Genomic DNA, 19,918 nt, shown 5'->3' on the forward strand with positions numbered 1-19,918 from the left:
TGACCAGGTTTAATTGATTGTTTCAGTGTGGTCCCACATTACTACGTGATCCAAACCAGAAAGAACCCAGGATCCGTTCAACAAGTATGTGAAGAATGCGAAAGTATGAGTCTGATGAGAGAAAATCCCAGGACTAACCTAGACCTAACATTTGTTATCCTCAAAAGTATTGATCGAAACCTGGTTTAATCGACTGTTTCAGTGTGGTACCACATTACTACGTAACCCAAACCAGAAAAAACCCAGGATCTGTTCAACAAGTATGTGAAAAACACGAAAGTATGAGCCTGATGGGGGCAAGTCCCAGACCTATCCCAGACCTAACTTGCGTTATCCACTAAAATATTGATCGAAACCAGGTTTAATTGACTGTTTCAGTGTGGTACCACATTACTACGTGATCCAATCCAGAAATAGCCCAGGATCTAGCCATGAAGTATGAGAAATATGCGAAAGTATGAGCCTCACGAGGGCAAATCCTAGACCTAACCCAGACCTAAAATGCGTTACCCTCTAAAATATTTATCATGACCAGGTTTAATTGATTGTTTCAGTGTGGTCCCACATTACTACGTGATGCAAACCAGAAAGAACCCAGGATCCGTTCAACAAGTATGTGAAGAATGCGAAAGTATGAGTCTGATGAGGGCAAATCCGAGACCTATCCCAGACCTAACATGCGTTATCCTCTAAAATATTGATCCAAACCAGGATTAGTGTACTGTTTCAGTGTGGTACCAATTTACTACGTGATCCAAAGCAGAAAAAACCCTCGATCACGTCATCATGTATAAATAAAACTGCGAAAGTATGACCCTGATGAGGGCACATCCCAGGCCTAACCTAGACCTAACATGCGTTATCCTCAAAAATATTGATCGAAACCTGGTTTAATTGACTGTTTCAGTGTGGTCCCACATTACTACGTGACCCAAACCGGAAAAAACCCAGGATCTGTTCAACAAGTATGTGAAAAACGCGAAAGTATGAGCCTGATGAGAGCAAATCCCAGACCTATCCCAGACCTAACTTGCCTTATCCTCTAAAATATTGAACGAAACCAGGTTTAATTGACTGTTTCAGCGTGGTACCACATTACTACGTGATACAATCCAGAAACAGCCCAGGATCTAGCCATGAAGTATGAGAAATATGCGAAAGTATGAGTCTGATGAGGGCAAATCCTAGACCTAACCCAAACCTAACATGCGTTATCCCCTAAAATATTTATCAAGACCAGGTTTAATTGAATGTTTCAGTGTGGTACCACATTACTACGTGAACCAAACCATAAAAAACCCAGGATCTGTTCAACAAGTATGTGAAGAATGCGAAAGTATGAGTCTGATGAGTGAAAATCCCACGGCTAACCTAGACCTAACATGCGTTATCCTCTTAAATATTGATCCAAACCAGGCTTAATGGACTGTTTCAGTGTGGTACCACTTTACTACGTGATCCAAAGCAGAAAAAACCCTCGATCAGGTCAACATGTATGTTAAAACTGCGAAAGTATGACCCTGATGAGGGCAAATCCCAGGCCTAACCTAGACCTAACATGCGTTGTTCTCTAAAATATTGATCGAAACCTGGTTTAATCGACAGTTTCAGTGTGGTACCACATTACTATGTGATCCAAACCAGAAAATAACTCAGGATCTGTTCAACGAGTATGTGAAGTGTGCGAAAGTATGATTCTGATGAGGGCAAATCCCAGACCTATCCCAGACCTAACATGCGTTATCCTCTAAAATATTTATCAAGACCAGGTTTAATTGAATGTTTCAGTGTGGTACCACATTACTACGTGATCCAAACCAGGAAAAACCAAGGATCCGTTCAACAAGTATGTGAAGAATGCGAACGTATGAGTCTGATGAGTGAAAACCCCAGGCCTAACCTAGACCTAACATGCGTTATCCTCAAAAACATTGATCGAAACCTGGTTTAATCGACAGTTTCAGTGTGGTACCACATTACTATGTGATCCAAACCAGAAAATAACTCAGGATCTGTTCAACGAGTATGTGAAGTGTGCGAAAGTATGATTCTGATGAGGGCAAATCCCAGACCTATCCCAGACCTAACATGCGTTGTCCTCTAAAATATTTATCAAGACCAGGTTTAATTGAATGTTTCAGTGTGGTACCACATTACTACGTGATCCAAACCAGTAAAAACCCAGGATCCGTTCAACAAGTATGTGAAGAATGCGAAAGTATGAGTCTGATGAATGAAAATCCCAGGGCTAACCTAGACGTAACATGCGTTATCCTCTAAAATATTGATCCAAACCAGGTTTAATGGACTGTTTCAGTGTGGTACCACTTTACTGCGTGATCCAAAGCAGAAAAAACCCTCGATCAGGTCAACATGTATGTTAAAACTGCGAAAGTATGACCCTGATGTGGGCAAATCTCAGGCCTAACCTAGACCTAACATGCGTTGTCCTCTAAAATATTGATGGAAACCCGGTTTAATTGACTGTTTCAGTGTTGCACTTCATTACTACGTGATCCAAACCAGTAAAAACCCAGGATCCGTTCAACAAGTATGTGAAGAATGCGAAAGTATCAGTGTGATGAGTGAAAAACCCCGGCCTAACCTAGACCTAACATGCGTTATCCTCAAACATACTGATCGAAACCTGGTTTAATCGTCTGTTTCAGTGTGGTACCACATTACTATGAGATCCAAACCAGAAAATAACCCAGGATCTGTTCAACGAGTATGTGAAGTGTGCGAAAGTATGAGTCTGATGAGGGCAAATCCCAGACCTAACCCAGACCTAAAATGCGTTATCATCTAAAATATTTATCATGACCAGGTTTAATTGATTGTTTCAGTGTGGTCCCACATTACTACGTGATCCAAACCAGAAAAAACCCAGGATCCGTTCAACAAGTATGTGAAGAATGCGAAAGTATGAGTCTGATGAGGGCAAATCCGAGACCTATCCCAGACCTAACATGCGTTATCCTCTAAAATATTGATCCAAACCAGGATTAGTGTACTGTTTCAGTGTGGTACCACATTACTACGTGAACCAAACCATAAAAAACCCAGGATCTGTTCAACAAGTATGTGAAGAATGCGAAAGTATGAGTCTGATGAGTGAAAATCCCAGGGCTAACCTAGACCTAACATGCGTTATCCTCAAAAATATTGATCGAAACCTGGTTTAATTGACTGTTTCAGTGTGGTACCACATTACTACGTGATCCAAACCAGGAAAAACCAAGGATCCGTTCAACAAGTATGTGAAGAATGCGAAAGTATGAGTCTGATGAGTGAAAACCCCAGGCCTAACCTAGACCTAACATGCGTTATCCTCAAAAACATTGATCGAAACCTGGTTTAATCGACTGTTTCAGTGTGGTACCACATTACTATGTGATCCAAACCAGAAAATAACTCAGGATCTGTTCAACGAGTATGTGAAGTGTGCGAAAGTATGATTCTGATGAGGGCAAATCCCAGACCTATCCCAGACCTAACATGCGTTATCCTCTAAAATATTTATCAAGACCAGGTTTAATTGAATGTTTCAGTGTGGTACCACATTACTACGTGATCCAAACCAGTAAAAACCCAGGATCCGTTCAACAAGTATGTGAAGAATGCGAAAGTATGAGTCTGATGAGTGAAAATCCCCGGCCTAACCTAGACCTAGCATGCGTTATTTTAAAAAATATTGTTCGAAACCAGGTTTAATCGACTGTTTCAGTGTGGTACCACACTACTACGTGACCCAAACCGGAAAAAACCCAGGATCTAGCCATCAAGTATGAGAAATATGCGAAAGTATGAGCCTGATGAGGGCGAATCCCAGACCTATCCCAGACCTAACATGCGTTATCCTCTAATATATTTATCAAGACCAGGTTTAATTGAATGTTTCAGTGTGGTACCACATTACTACGTGAACCAAACCAGAAAAAACCCTGTATCTGTTCAACAAGTATGTGAAGAATGCGAAAGTATGAGTCTGATGAGTGAAAACCCCAGGCCTAACCTAGACCTAACATGCGTTATCCTCAAAAACATTGATCGAAACCTGGTTTAATCGACTGTTTCAGTGTGGTACCACATTACTATGTGATCCAAACCAGAAAATAACTCAGGATCTGTTCAACGAGTATGTGAAGTGTGCGAAAGTATGATTCTGATGAGGGCAAATCCCAGACCTATCCCAGACCTAACATGCGTTATCCTCTAAGATATTTATCAAGACCAGGTTTAATTGAATGTTTCAGTGTGGTACCACATTACTACGTGATCCAAACCAGTAAAAACCCAGGATCCGTTCAACAAGTATGTGAAGAATGCGAAAGTATGAGTCTGATGAATGAAAATCCCAGGGCTAATCTAGACCTAACATGCGTTATCCTCTAAAATATTGATCCAAACCAGGTTTAATGGACTGTTTCAGTGTGGTACCACTTTACTGCGTGATCCAAAGCAGAAAAAACCCTCGATCAGGTCAACATGTATGTTAAAACTGCGAAAGTATGACCCTGATGTGGGCAAATCTCTGGCCTAACCTAGACCTAACATGCGTTGTCCTCTAAAATATTGATGGAAACCCGGTTTAATTGACTGTTTCAGTGTTGCACTTCATTACTACGTGATCCAAACCAGTAAAAACCCAGGATCCGTTCAACAAGTATGTGAAGAATGCGAAAGTATCAGTGTGATGAGTGAAAAACCCCGGCCTAACCTAGACCTAACATGCGTTATCCTCAAACATACTGATCGAAACCTGGTTTAATCGTCTGTTTCAGTGTGGTACCACATTACTATGAGATCCAAACCAGAAAATAACCCAGGATCTGTTCAACGAGTATGTGAAGTGTGCGAAAGTATGAGTCTGATGAGGGCAAATCCCAGACCTAACCCAGACCTAAAATGCGTTATCATCTAAAATATTTATCATGACCAGGTTTAATTGATTGTTTCAGTGTGGTCCCACATTACTACGTGATCCAAACCAGAAAAAACCCAGGATCCGTTCAACAAGTATGTGAAGAATGCGAAAGTATGAGTCTGATGAGGGCAAATCCGAGACCTATCCCAGACCTAACATGCGTTATCCTCTAAAATATTGATCCAAACCAGGATTAGTGTACTGTTTCAGTGTGGTACCACATTACTACGTGAACCAAACCATAAAAAACCCAGGATCTGTTCAACAAGTATGTGAAGAATGCGAAAGTATGAGTCTGATGAGTGAAAATCCCAGGACTAACCTAGACCTAACATGCGTTATCCTCAAAAATATTGATCGAAACCTGGTTTAATTGACTGTTTCAGTGTGGTACCACATTACTACGTGATCCAAACCAGGAAAAACCAAGGATCCGTTCAACAAGTATGTGAAGAATGCGAAAGTATGAGTCTGATGAGTGAAAACCCCAGGCCTAACCTAGACCTAACATGCGTTATCCTCAAAAACATTGATCGAAACCTGGTTTAATCGACTGTTTCAGTGTGGTACCACATTACTATGTGATCCAAACCAGAAAATAACTCAGGATCTGTTCAACGAGTATGTGAAGTGTGCGAAAGTATGATTCTGATGAGGGCAAATCCCAGACCTATCCCAGACCTAACATGCGTTATCCTCTAAAATATTTATCAAGACCAGGTTTAATTGAATGTTTCAGTGTGGTACCACATTACTACGTGATCCAAACCAGTAAAAACCCAGGATCCGTTCAACAAGTATGTGAAGAATGCGAAAGTATGAGTCTGATGAGTGAAAATCCCCGGCCTAACCTAGACCTAGCATGCGTTATTTTAAAAAATATTGTTCGAAACCAGGTTTAATCGACTGTTTCAGTGTGGTACCACACTACTACGTGACCCAAACCGGAAAAAACCCAGGATCTAGCCATCAAGTATGAGAAATATGCGAAAGTATGAGCCTGATGAGGGCGAATCCCAGACCTATCCCAGACCTAACATGCGTTATCCTCTAATATATTTATCAAGACCAGGTTTAATTGAATGTTTCAGTGTGGTACCACATTACTACGTGAACCAAACCAGAAAAAACCCTGTATCTGTTCAACAAGTATGTGAAGAATGCGAAAGTATGAGTCTGATGAGTGAAAACCCCAGGCCTAACCTAGACCTAACATGCGTTATCCTCAAAAACATTGATCGAAACCTGGTTTAATCGACTGTTTCAGTGTGGTACCACATTACTATGTGATCCAAACCAGAAAATATCTCAGGATCTGTTCAACGAGTATGTGAAGTGTGCGAAAGTATGATTCTGATGAGGGCAAATCCCAGACCTATCCCAGACCTAACATGCGTTATCCTCTAAAATATTTATCAAGACCAGGTTTAATTGAATGTTTCAGTGTGGTACCACATTACTACGTGATCCAAACCAGTAAAAACCCAGGATCCGTTCAACAAGTATGTGAAGAATGCGAAAGTATCAGTGTGATGAGTGAAAAACCCCGGCCTAACCTAGACCTAACATGCGTTATCCTCAAACATACTGATCGAAACCTGGTTTAATCGTCTGTTTCAGTGTGGTACCACATTACTATGAGATCCAAACCAGAAAATAACTCAGGATCTGTTCAACGAGTATGTGAAGTGTGCGAAAGTATGATTCTGATGAGGGCAAATCCCAGACCTATCCCAGACCTAACATGCGTTATCCTCTAAAATATTTATCAAGACCAGGTTTAATTGAATGTTTCAGTGTGGTACCACATTACTATGTGATCCAAACCAGAAAATAACTCAGGATCTGTTCAACGAGTATGTGAAGTGTGCGAAAGTATGATTCTGATGAGGGCAAATCCCAGACCTATCCCAGACCTAACATGCGTTATCCTCTAAAATATTTATCAAGACCAGGTTTAATTGAATGTTTCAGTGTGGTACCACATTACTACGTGATCCAAACCAGTAAAAACCCAGGATCCGTTCAACAAGTATGTGAAGAATGCGAAAGTATGAGTCTGATGAGTGAAAATCCCCGGCCTAACCTAGACCTAGCATGCGTTATTTTAAAAAATATTGTTCGAAACCAGGTTTAATCGACTGTTTCAGTGTGGTACCACACTACTACGTGACCCAAACCGGAAAAAACCCAGGATCTAGCCATGAAGTATGAGAAATATGCGAAAGTATGAGCCTGATGAGGGCGAATCCCAGACCTATCCCAGACCTAACATGCGTTATCCTCTAATATATTTATCAAGACCAGGTTTAATTGAATGTTTCAGTGTGGTACCACATTACAACGTGAACCAAACCAGAAAAAACCCTGTATCTGTTCAACAAGTATGTGAAGAATGCGAAAGTATGAGTCTGATGAGTGAAAACCCCAGGCCTAACCTAGACCTAACATGCGTTATCCTCAAAAACATTGATCGAAACCTGGTTTAATCGACTGTTTCAGTGTGGTACCACATTACTATGTGATCCAAACCAGAAAATAACTCAGGATCTGTTCAACGAGTATGTGAAGTGTGCGAAAGTATGATTCTGATGAGGGCAAACCCCAGAACTATCCCAGACCTAACATGCGTCATCCTCTAAAATATTTATCAAGACCAGGTTTAATTGAATGTTTCAGTGTGGTACCACATTACTACGTGATCCAAACCAGTAAAAACCCAGGATCCGTTCAACAAGTATGTGAAGAATGCGAAAGTATGAGTCTGATGAGTGAAAATCCCCGGCCTAACCTAGACCTAACATGCGTTATCCTAAAAAATATTGTTCGAAACCAGGTTTAATCGACTGTTTCAGTGTGGTACCACACTACTACGTGACCCAAACCGGAAAGAACCCAGGATCTAGCCATCAAGTATGAGAAATATGCGAAAGTATGAGCCCGATGAGGGCGAATCCCAGACCTCTCCCAGACCTAACATGCGTTATCCTCTAATATATTTATCAAGACCAGGTTTAATTGAATGTTTCAGTGTGGTACCACATTACTACGTGAACCAAACCAGAGAAAACCCTGTATCTGTTCAACAAGTATGTGAAGAATGCGAAAGTATGAGTCTGATGAATGAAAATCCCAGGGCTAACCTAGACCTAACATGCGTTATCCTCTAAAATATTGATCCAAACCAGGTTTAATGGACTGTTTCAGTGTGGTACCACTTTACTGCGTGATCCAATGCAGAAAAAACCCTCGATCAGGTCAACATGTATGTTAAAACTGCGAAAGTATGACCCTGATGTGGGCAAATCTCAGGCCTAACCTAGACCTAACATGCGTTGTCCTCTAAAATATTGATGGAAACCAGGTTTAATTGACTGTTTCAGTGTTGCACTTCATTACTACGTGATCCAAACCAGTAAAAACCCAGGATCCGTTCAACAAGTATGTGAAGAATGCGAAAGTATCAGTGTGATGAGTGAAAAACCCCGGCCAAACCTAGACCTAACATGCGTTATCCTCAAACATATTGATCGAAACCTGGTTTAATCGTCTGTTTCAGTGTGGTACCACATTACTATGAGATCCAAACCAGAAAATAACCCAGGATCTGTTCAACGAGTGTGTGTAGTGTGCGAAAGTATGAGTCTGATGAGGGCAAATCCCAGACCTATCCCAGACCTAACATTCGTTATCCTCTAAAATATTAATCAAGACCAGGTTTAATTGATTGTTTCAGTGTGGTCCCACATTACTACGTGATCCAAACCAGAAAAAACCCAGGATCCGTTCAACAAGTATGTGAAGAATGCGAAAGTATGAGTCTGATGAGTGAAAATCCCAGGGCTAACCTAGACCTAACATGCGTTGTCCTCTAAAATATTGATGGAAACCAGGTTTAATAGACTGTTTCAGTGTTGTACTTCATTACTACGTGATGCAATCCAGAAAAAGCCCAGGATCTAGCCATCAAGTATGAGAAATATGCGAAAGAATGAGCCTGATGAGAGCAAATCCCAGACCTAACCTAGACCTAACATGAATTGTTCTCTAAAATATTGATCAAAACCAGGTTTAATTGACTGCTTCAGTGTGGTACCACATTACTACGTGATCCAATCCAGAAATAGCCCAGGATCCAGCCATGAAGTATGAGAGATATGCGAAAGTATGAGCCTGATGAGAGCAAATCCCAGACCTATCCCAGACCTAACTTGCGTTGTCCTCTAAGATATTGATGGAAACCAGGTTTAATTGACTGTTTCAGTGTTGCACTTCATTGCTACGTGATGCAATCCAGAAAAAGCCCAGGATCTAGCCATCAAGTATGAGAGATATGCGAAGGAATGAGCCTGATGAGAGCAAATCCCAGACCTAACCTAGACCTAACATGAATTATTCTCTAAAATATTGATCGAAACCAGGTTTAATTGACTGTTTCAGTGTGGTCCCACATTACTACGTGATCCAATCCAGAAATAGCCCAGGATCTAGCCATGAAGTATGAGAAATATGCGAAAGTATGAGCCTGACGAGGGCAAATCCTAGACCTAACCCAGACCTAACATGCGTTATCCTCTAAAATATTTATCATGACCAGGTTTAATTGATTGTTTCAGTGTGGTCCCACATTACTACGTGATCCAAACCAGAAAGAACCCAGGATCCGTTCAACGAGTATGTGAAGAATGCGAAAGAATGAGCCTGATGAGAGAAAATCCCAGGACTAACCTAGACCTAACATTTGTTATCCTCAAAAGTATTGATCGAAACCTGGTTTAATCGACTGTTTCAGTGTGGTACCACATTACTACGTGATGCAATCCAGAGAAAGCCCAGGATCTAGCCATCAAGTATGAGAGATATGCGAAAGTATGAGCCTGATGAGAGCAAATCCCAGACCTATCCCAGACCTAACTTGCGTTGTCCTCTAAGATACAGATGGAAACCAGGTTTAATTGACTGTTTCAGTGTTGCACTTCATTACTACGTGATGCAATCCAGAAAAAGCCCAGGATCTAGCCATCAAGTATGAGAGATATGCGAAGGAATGAGCCTGATGAGAGCAAATCCCAGACCTAACCTAGACCTAACATGAATTATTCTCTAAAATATTGATCGAAACCAGGTTTAATTGACTGTTTCAGTGTGGTCCCACATAACTACGTGATCCAATCCAGAAATAGCCCAGGATCTAGCCATGAAGTATGAGAAATATGCGAAAGTATGAGCCTGACGAGGGCAAATCCTAGACCTAACCCAGACCTAACATGCGTTATCCTCTAAAATATTTATCATGACCAGGTTTAATTGATTGTTTCAGTGTGGTCCCACATTACTACGTGATCCAAACCAGAAAGAACCCAGGATCCGTTCAACAAGTATGTGAAAAACACGAAAGTATGAGCCTGATGGGGGCAAGTCCCAGACCTATCCCAGACCTAACTTGCGTTATCCTCTAAAATATTGATCGAAACCAGGTTTAATTGACTGTTTCAGTGTGGTACCACATTACTACGTGATCCAATCCAGAAATAGCCCAGGATCTAGCCATGAAGTATGAGAAATATGCGAAAGTATGAGCCTCACGAGGGCAAATCCTAGACCTAACCCAGACCTAAAATGCGTTATCCTCTAAAATATTTATCATGACCAGGTTTAATTGATTGTTTCAGTGTGGTCCCACATTACTACGTGATCCAAACCAGAAAAAACCCAGGATCCGTTCAACAAGTATGTGAAGAATGCGAAAGTATGAGTCTGATGAGGGCAAATCCGAGACCTATCCCAGACCTAACATGCGTTATCCTCTAAAATATTGATCCAAACCAGGATTAGTGTACTGTTTCAGTGTGGTACCACTTTACTACGTGATCCAAAGCAGAAAGAACCCAGGATCCGTTCAACAAGTATGTGAAGAATGCGAAAGTATGAGTCTGATGAGAGAAAATCCCAGGACTAACCTAGACCTAACATTTGTTATCCTCAAAAGTATTGATCGAAACCTGGTTTAATCGACTGTTTCAGTGTGGTACCACATTACTACGTGATGCAATCCAGAAAAAGCCCAGGATCTAGCCATCAAGTATGAGAAATATGCGAAAGAATGAGCCTGATGAGAGCAAATCCCAGACCTAACCTAGACCTAACATGAATTGTTCTCTAAAATATTGATCAAAACCAGGTTTAATTGACTGCTTCAGTGTGGTACCACATTACTACGTGATCCAATCCAGAAATAGCCCAGGATCCAGCCATGAAGTATGAGAGATATGCGAAAGTATGAGCCTGATGAGAGCAAATCCCAGACCTATCCCAGACCTAACTTGCGTTGTCCTCTAAGATATAGATGGAAACCAGGTTTAATTGACTGTTTCAGTGTTGCACTTCATTACTACGTGATGCAATCCAGAAAAAGCCCAGGATCTAGCCATCAAGTATGAGAGATATGCGAAGGAATGAGCCTGATGAGAGCAAATCCCAGACCTAACCTAGACCTAACATGAATTATTCTCTAAAATATTGATCGAAACCAGGTTTAATTGACTGTTTCAGTGTGGTCCCACATTACTACGTGATCCAATCCAGAAATAGCCCAGGATCTAGCCATGAAGTATGAGAAATATGCGAAAGTATGAGCCTGACGAGGGCAAATCCTAGACCTAACCCAGACCTAACATGCGTTATCCTCTAAAATATTTATCATGACCAGGTTTAATTGATTGTTTCAGTGTGGACCCACATTACTACGTGATCCAAACCAGAAAGAACCCAGGATCCGTTCAACAAGTATGTGAAGAATTCGAAAGTATGAGTCTGATGAGAGAAAATCCCAGGACTAACCTAGACCTAACATTTGTTATCCTCAAAAGTATTGATCGAAACCAGGTTTAGTGGACTGTTTCAGTGTGGTACCACTTTACTACGTGATTCAAAGAAGAAAAAACCCCCGATCACGTCAACATGTATAATAAAACTGCGAAAGTGTGACCCTGATGAGGGCAAATCCCAGACCTATCCCAGACCTAACTTGCGTTATCCTCTAAAATATTGATCGAAACCTGGTTTAATTGACTGTTTCAGTGTGGTACCACATTACTACGTGATCCAACCCAGAAATAGCCCAGGATCTAGCAATGAAGTATGTGAAGAATGCGAAAGTATGAGTCAGATGTGTGAAAATCCCCGGCCTAACCCAGACCTAACATGCGTTATCCTCAAAAGATTGATCGAAACCAGGTTTAATCGACAGTTTCAGTGTGGTACCACTCTACTACGTGACCCAAACCGGAAAAAACCCAGGATCTGTTCAACAAGTATGTGTAAAACGCGAAAGTATGAGCCTGATGAGAGCAAATCCCAGACCTATCCCAGACCTAACTTGCCTTATCCTCTAAATTATTGTACGAAACCAGGTTTAATTGACTGTTTCAGCGTGGTACCACATTACTACGTGATACAATCCAGAAACAGCCCAGGATCTAGCCATGAAGTATGAGAAATATGCGAAAGTATGAGTCTGATGAGGGCAAATCCTAGGCCTAACCCAAACCTAAGATGCGTTATCCCCTAAAATATTTATCAAGACCAGGTTTAATTGAATGTTTCAGTGTGGTACCACATTACTACGTGAACCAAACCATAAAAAACCCAGGATCTGTTCAACAAGTATGTGAAGAATGCGAAAGTATGAGTCTGATGAGGGCAAATCCCAGACCTATCCCAGACCTAACATGCGTTATCCTCTAAACTATTGATCGAAACCAGGTTTAATGGACTGCTTCAGTGTGGTACCACTTTACTACGTGATCCAATCCAGAAATAGCCCAGGATCTAGCCATGAAGTATGAGAAATATGCGAAAGTATGAGTCTGACGAGGGCAAATCCTAGACCTAACCCAGACCTAACTTGCGTTATCCTCTAAGATATTGATCGAAACCAGTTTTAATTGACTGTTTCAGCGTGGTACCACATTACTACGTGAGCCAAACCAGTAAAAACCCAGGATCCGTTCAACAAGTATGTGAAAAACGCGAAAGTATGAGTCTGATGAGGGCTAACCCCAGACCTATCCCAGACCTAACTTGCGTTATCCTCTAAAATAATGATCGAAACCAGTTTTAATTGACTGTTTTAGTTGTGGTACCACTTTACTACGTGATCCAAAGCAGAAAAAACACTTGATCAGGTCGACATGCATGTTAAAACTGCCAAAGTATGACCCCGATGAGGTCAAATCCCAGAGCTATCCCAGACCTGGCATGCGTTATCCTCTAAAATATTTATCAAGACCAGGTTTAATTGATTGTTTCGGTGTGGTCCCACATTACTACGTGATCTAAACCAGAAAAAACCCAGGATCCGTTCAACAAGTATGTGAAGAATGCGAAAGTATGTGTCTGATGAGTGAAAATCCCAGACCTATCCCAGACCAAACTTGCGTTATGCTCTAAAATATTGATCGAAACCAGGTTTAATTGACCGTTTCAGTGTGGTACCACATTACTACGTGATCCAATCCAGAAATAGCCCAGGATCTAGCCATGAAGTATGAGAAATATGCGAAAGTATGAGTCTGACGAGGGCAAATCCTAGACCTAACCCAGACCTAACATGCGTTATCCTCTAAAATATTTATCATGATCAGGTTTAATTGATTGTTTCAGGGTGGTCCCACATTACTACATGATCCAAACCAGAAAAAACCCAGGATCCGTTCAACAAGTATGTGAAGAATGCGAAAGCATGAGTCTGATGAGTGAAAATCCCCGGCCTAACCTACACCTAACATGCGTTATCCTCAAAACTATTGATCGAAACCAGGTTTAATCGACTGTTTCAGTGTGGTACCACACAACTACGTGACCCAAACCGGAAAAAACCCAGGATCTGTTCAACAAGTATGTGAAAAACGCGAAAGTATGAGTCTGATGAGTGAAAATCCCAGACCTAACCTAGACCTAACATGCGTTATCCTCTAAAATATTGATCCAAACCAGGTTTAGTTGACTGTTTCAGTGTGGTACCACATTACTACGTGACCCAATCAAGAAATAGCCCAGGATCCAGCCATGAAGTATGAGAAATATGCGAAAGTATGAGCCTGATGGGGGCAAATCCTAGACGTAACCCAGACCTAACATGCGTTATCCTCTAAAATATTTATCAAGACAAGGTTTAATTTAATGTTTCAGTGTGGTACCACATTACTACGTGAACCAAACCAGAAAAAACCCACGATCCGTTCAACAAGTATGTGAAGAATGCGAAAGTATGAGTCTGATGAGTGAAATCCCCAGGCCTAACCTAGACCTAACATGCGTTATCCTCAAAAGCATTGATCGAAACCTGGTTTAATCGACTGTTTCAGTGTGGTACCACATTACTATGTGATCCAAACCAGAAAATAACGCAGGATCTTGTCCACGAGGGTGTGAAGTGTGCGAAAGTATGAGTCTGATGAGGGCTAATCCCAGACCTAACCTAGACCTAACATGAATTATTCTCTAAATTATTGATCGAAACCAGGTTTAATTGACTGTTTCAGTGTGGCACCACATTACTACGTGATCCAAACCAGTAAAAACCCAGGATCCGTTCAACAAGTATGTGAAGAATGCGAAAGTATGAGTCTGGTGAGTGAAAATCCTCGGCCTAACCTAGACCTAACATGCGTTATCCTCAAAAATATTGATCGAAACCAGGTTTAATCGACTGTTTCAGTGTGGTACCACATTACTACGTGATGCAATCCAGAAAAAGCCCAGGATCTAGCCATCAAGTATGAGAAATATGCGAAAGTATGAGCCTGATGAGGGCGAATCCCAGACCTATCCCAGACCTAACTTGCGTTATCCTCTAAAATATTGATCTAAATCAGGTTTAATTGACTGCTTCAGCGTGGTACCACATTACTACGTGATACAATCCAAAAACAGACCAGGATCTAGCCATGAAGTATGAGAAATATGCGAAAGTATGAGCCTGATGAGGGCAAATGCTAGACCTAACCCAAACCTAACATGCGTTATCCTCTAAAATATTTATCAAGACAAGGTTTAATTTAATGTTTCAGTGTGGTACCACATTACTACGTGAACCAAACCAGAAAAAACCCACGATCCGTTCAACAAGTATGTGAAGAATGCGAAAGTATGAGTCTGGTGAGTGAAAATCCTCGGCCTAACCTAGACCTAACATGCGTTATCCTCAAAAATATTGATCGAAACCAGGTTTAATCGACTGTTTCAGTGTGGTACCACATTACTACGTGACCCAAACCGGAAAAAACCCAGGATCTAGCCATCAAGTATGAGAAATATGCGAAAGTATGAGCCTGATGCGGGCGAATCCCAGACCTATCCCAGACCTAACATGCGTTATCCTCTAAAATATTTATCAAGACCAGGTTTAATTGAATGTTTCAGTGTGGTACCACATTACTACGTGAACCAAACCAGAAAAAACCCTATATCTGTTCGACAAGTATGTGAAGAATGCGAAAGTATGAGTCTGATGAATGAAAATCCCAGGGCTAACCTAGACCTAACATGCGTTATCCTCTAAAATATAGATCCAAACCAGGTTTAATGGACAGTTTCAGTGTGGTACCACTTTACTGCGTGATCCAAGGCAGAAAAAACCCTCGATCAGGTCAACATGTATGTTAAAACTGCGAAAGTATGACCCTGATGTGGGCAAATCCCAGGCCTAACCTAGACCTAACATGCGTTGTCCTCTAAAATATTGATGGAAACCAGGTTTAATTGACCGTTTCAGTGTTGCACTTCATTACTACGTGATCCAAACCAGTAAAAACCCAGGATCCGTTCAACAAGTATGTGAAGAATGCGAAAGTATGAGTGTGATGAGTGAAAAACCCCGGCCTAACCTAGACCTAACATGCGTTATCCTCAAACATATTGATCGAAACCTGGTTTAATCGTCTGTTTCAGTGTGGTACCACATTACTATGTGATCCAAACCAGAAAATAACCCAGGATCTGTTCAACGAGTATGTGAAGTGTGCGAAAGTATGAGTCTGATGAGGGCAAATCCCAGACCTATCCCAGACCTAACATGCGTTATCCTCTAAATTATTAATCAAGACCAGGTTTAATTGATTGTTTCAGTGTGGTTCCACATTACTACGTGATCCAAACCAGAAAAAACCCAGGATCCGTTCAACAAGTATGTGAAGAATGCGAAAGTATGAGTCTGATGAGTGAAAATCCCAGACCTAACCTAGACCTAACATGCGTTATCCTCTAAAATATTTATCAAGAACAGGTTTAATTGAATGTTTCAGTGTGGTACCACATTACTGCGTGAACCAAACCATAAAAAACCCAGGATCTGTTCAACAAGTATGTGAAGAATGCGAAAGTATGAGTCTGATGAGTGAAAATTCCAGGGCTAACCTAGACCTAACATGCGTTATCCTCTAAAATTTTGATCCAAACCAGGTTTAATGGACTGCTTCAGTGTGGTACCACTTTACTACGTGATCCAAAGCAGAAAAAACCCTCGATCAGGTCAACATGTATGTTAATACTGCGAAAGTATGACCCTCATGAGGGCAAATCCCAGGCCTAACCTAGACCTAACATGCGTTGTCCTCTAAAATATTGATGGAAACCAGGTTTAATTGGCTGTTTCAGTGTTGTACTTCATTACTACGTGATGCAATCCAGAAAAAGCCCAGGATATAGCCATCAAGTATGAGAAATATGCGAAAGTATGAGCCTGATGAGGGCAAATCATAGACCCAACCCAGACCTATCATGCGTTATCCTCTAAAATATTGATCGAAACCAGTTTTAATTGACTGTTTCAGCGTGGTACCACATTACTACGTGATCCAAACCAGTAAAAACCCAGGATCCGTTCAACAAGCATGTGAAGAATGCGAAAGTATGAGTCTGATGAGTGAAAAACCCCGGCCTAACCTAGACCTAACATGCGTTATCCTCAAAAATATTGATCGAAACCTGGTTTAATCGACTGTTTCAGTGTGTTACCACATTACTATGTGATCCAAACCAGAAAATAACCCAGGTTCTGTTCAACGAGTATGTGAAGTGTGCGAAAGTATGAGTCTGATGAGGGCAAATCCCAGACCTATCCCAGACCTAACATGCGTTATCCTCTAAAATATTTATCAATACCAGGTTTAATTGATTGTTTCAGTGTGGTCCCACATTACTACGTGATCCAAACCAGAAAAAACCCAGGATCCGTTCAACAAGTATGTGAAGAATGCGAAAGTATGAGTCTGATGAGTGAAAATCCCAGACCTAACCTAGACCTAACATGCGTTATCCTCTAAAATAGTGATCCAAACCAGGTTTAATGGACTGTTTCAGTGTGGTACCACACTACTACGTGATCCAAACCAGAAAAAACCCAGGATCTGTTCAACAAGTATGTGAAAATCGCGAAAGTATGAGCCTGATGTGGGCAAATCCCAGACCTATCCCAGACCAAACTTGCGTTATCCTCTAAAATATTGATCGAAACCAGGTTTAATCGACAGTCTCAGTGTGGTACCACATTGCTACGTGATCCAAACCAGAAAAAACCCAGGATCAGTTCAACAAGTATGTGAAAAACGCGAAAGTATGAGCCTGATGAGGGCGTATCCCAGACCTATCCCAGACCTAACTTGCGTTATCCTCTAAAATATTGATGGAAACCAGGTTTAATTGACTGTTTCCGTGTTGTACTTCATTACTACGTGATGCAATCCAGAAAAAGCCCAGGATCTAGCCATCGAGTATGAGAAATATGCGAAAGAATGAGCCTGAGGAGAGCAAATCCCAGACCTAACCTAGACCTAACATGAAATATTCTCCAAAACATTGATCGAAACCAGGTTTAATTGACTGTTTCAGTGTGGTCCCACATTACTACGTGATCCAAATCAGAAAAAACCCAGGATCCGTTCAACAAGTATGTGAAGAATGCGAAAGTATGTGTCTGATGAGTGAAAATTCCAGGCCTAACCTAGACCTAACATGCGTTATCCTCTAAAATAGTGATCGAAACCAGGTTTAATTGACTGTTTTAGTTGTGGTACCACTTTACTACGTGATCCAAAGCAGAAAAAACCCTCGATCAGGTCAACATGCATGTTAAAACTGCGAAAGTATGACCCTGATGAGGGCAAATCCCAGGCCTAACCTAGACCTAACATGCGTGATCTTCTAAAATATTGAGCGAAACCAGGTTTAATTGACTGTTTCAATGTGGTACCACATTACCACGTGATGCAATCCAGAAATATCCCAGGATATAGCCATGAAGTATAAGAAATATGCGAAAGTATGAGTCTGATGGGGGCAAATCCCAGACCTATCCCAGACCAAACTTGCGTTATCCTCTAAAATATTTATCAAGACCAGGTTTAATTGATTGTTTCAGTGTGGTCCCACATTACTACGTGATCCAAATCAGAAAAAACCCAGGATCCGTTCAACAAGTATGTGAAGAATGCGAAAGTATGTGTCTGATGAGTGAAAATCCCAGGCCTAACCTAGACCTAACATGCGTTATCCTCAAAAATATTGATCGAAACCTGGTTTAATCGACTGTTTCAGTGTGGTACCACACTACTACGTGACCCAAACCAGAAAAAACCCAGGATCTGATCAACAAGTATGTGAAAAACGCGAAAGTATGAGCCTGATGGCGGCAAATCCCAGACCTATCCCAGACCTAACTTGCGTTATCCTCTAAAATATTGATCGAAACCAGGTTTAATTGACTGTTTCAGTGTGGTACCACATTACTACGTGATCCAATCCAGAAATAGCCCAGGATCTAGCCATGAAGTATGAGAATTATGCGAAAGTATGAGCCTGATGAGGGCAAATCCTAGACCTAACCCAAACCTAACATGCGTTATCCTCTAAAATATTTATCAAGACCAGGTTTAGTTGAATGTTTCAGTGTGGTACCACATTACTACGTGATCCAAACCAGTAAAAACCCAGGATCCGTTCAACAAGTATGTGGAGAATGCGAAAGTATGAGTCTGATGAGTGAAAATCCCCGGCCTAACCTAGACCTAACATGCGTTATCCTCAAAAAAATTGATCGAAACCAGGTTTAATCGACTGTTTGAGTGTGGTACCACACTACTACGTGACCCAAGCCGGAAAAAACCCAGGATCTGTTCAAGAAGTATGTGAAAAACGCGAAAGTATGAGCCTGATGAGGGCAAATCCCAGACCTATCCCAGACCTAACTTGCGTTATCCTCTAATATATTTATCAAGACCAGGTTTAATTCATTGTTTCAGTGTGGTCCCACATTACTACGTGATCCAAACCAGAAAAAACCCATGATCCGTTCAACAAGTATGTGAAGAATGCGAAAGTATGAGTCTGATGAGTGAAAATCCCCGGCCTAACCTACACCTAACATGCGTTATCCTCAAAACTATTGATCGAAACCAGGTTTAATCGACTGTTTCAGTGTGGTACCACACAACTACGTGACCCAAACCGGAAAAAACCCAGGATCTGTTCAACAAGTATGTGAAAAACGCGAAAGTATGAGTCTGATGAGTGAAAATCCCAGACCTAACCTAGACCTAACATGCGTTATCCTCTAAAATATTGATCCAAACCAGGTTTAGTTGACTGTTTCAGTGTGGTACCACATTACTACGTGACCCAATCAAGAAATAGCCCAGGATCCAGCCATGAAGTATGAGAAATATGCGAAAGTATGAGCCTGATGGGGGCAAATCCTAGACGTAACCCAGACCTAACATGCGTTATCCTCTAAAATATTTATCAAGACAAGGTTTAATTTAATGTTTCAGTGTGGTACCACATTACTACGTGAACCAAACCAGAAAAAACCCACGATCCGTTCAACAAGTATGTGAAGAATGCGAAAGTATGAGTCTGATGAGTGAAATCCCCAGGCCTAACCTAGACCTAACATGCGTTATCCTCAAAAGCATTGATCGAAACCTGGTTTAA

This window comes from Colletes latitarsis, unplaced genomic scaffold, assembly GCF_051014445.1.
Source record: "Colletes latitarsis isolate SP2378_abdomen unplaced genomic scaffold, iyColLati1 scaffold0027, whole genome shotgun sequence".
Taxonomy (NCBI): domain Eukaryota; kingdom Metazoa; phylum Arthropoda; class Insecta; order Hymenoptera; family Colletidae; genus Colletes; species Colletes latitarsis.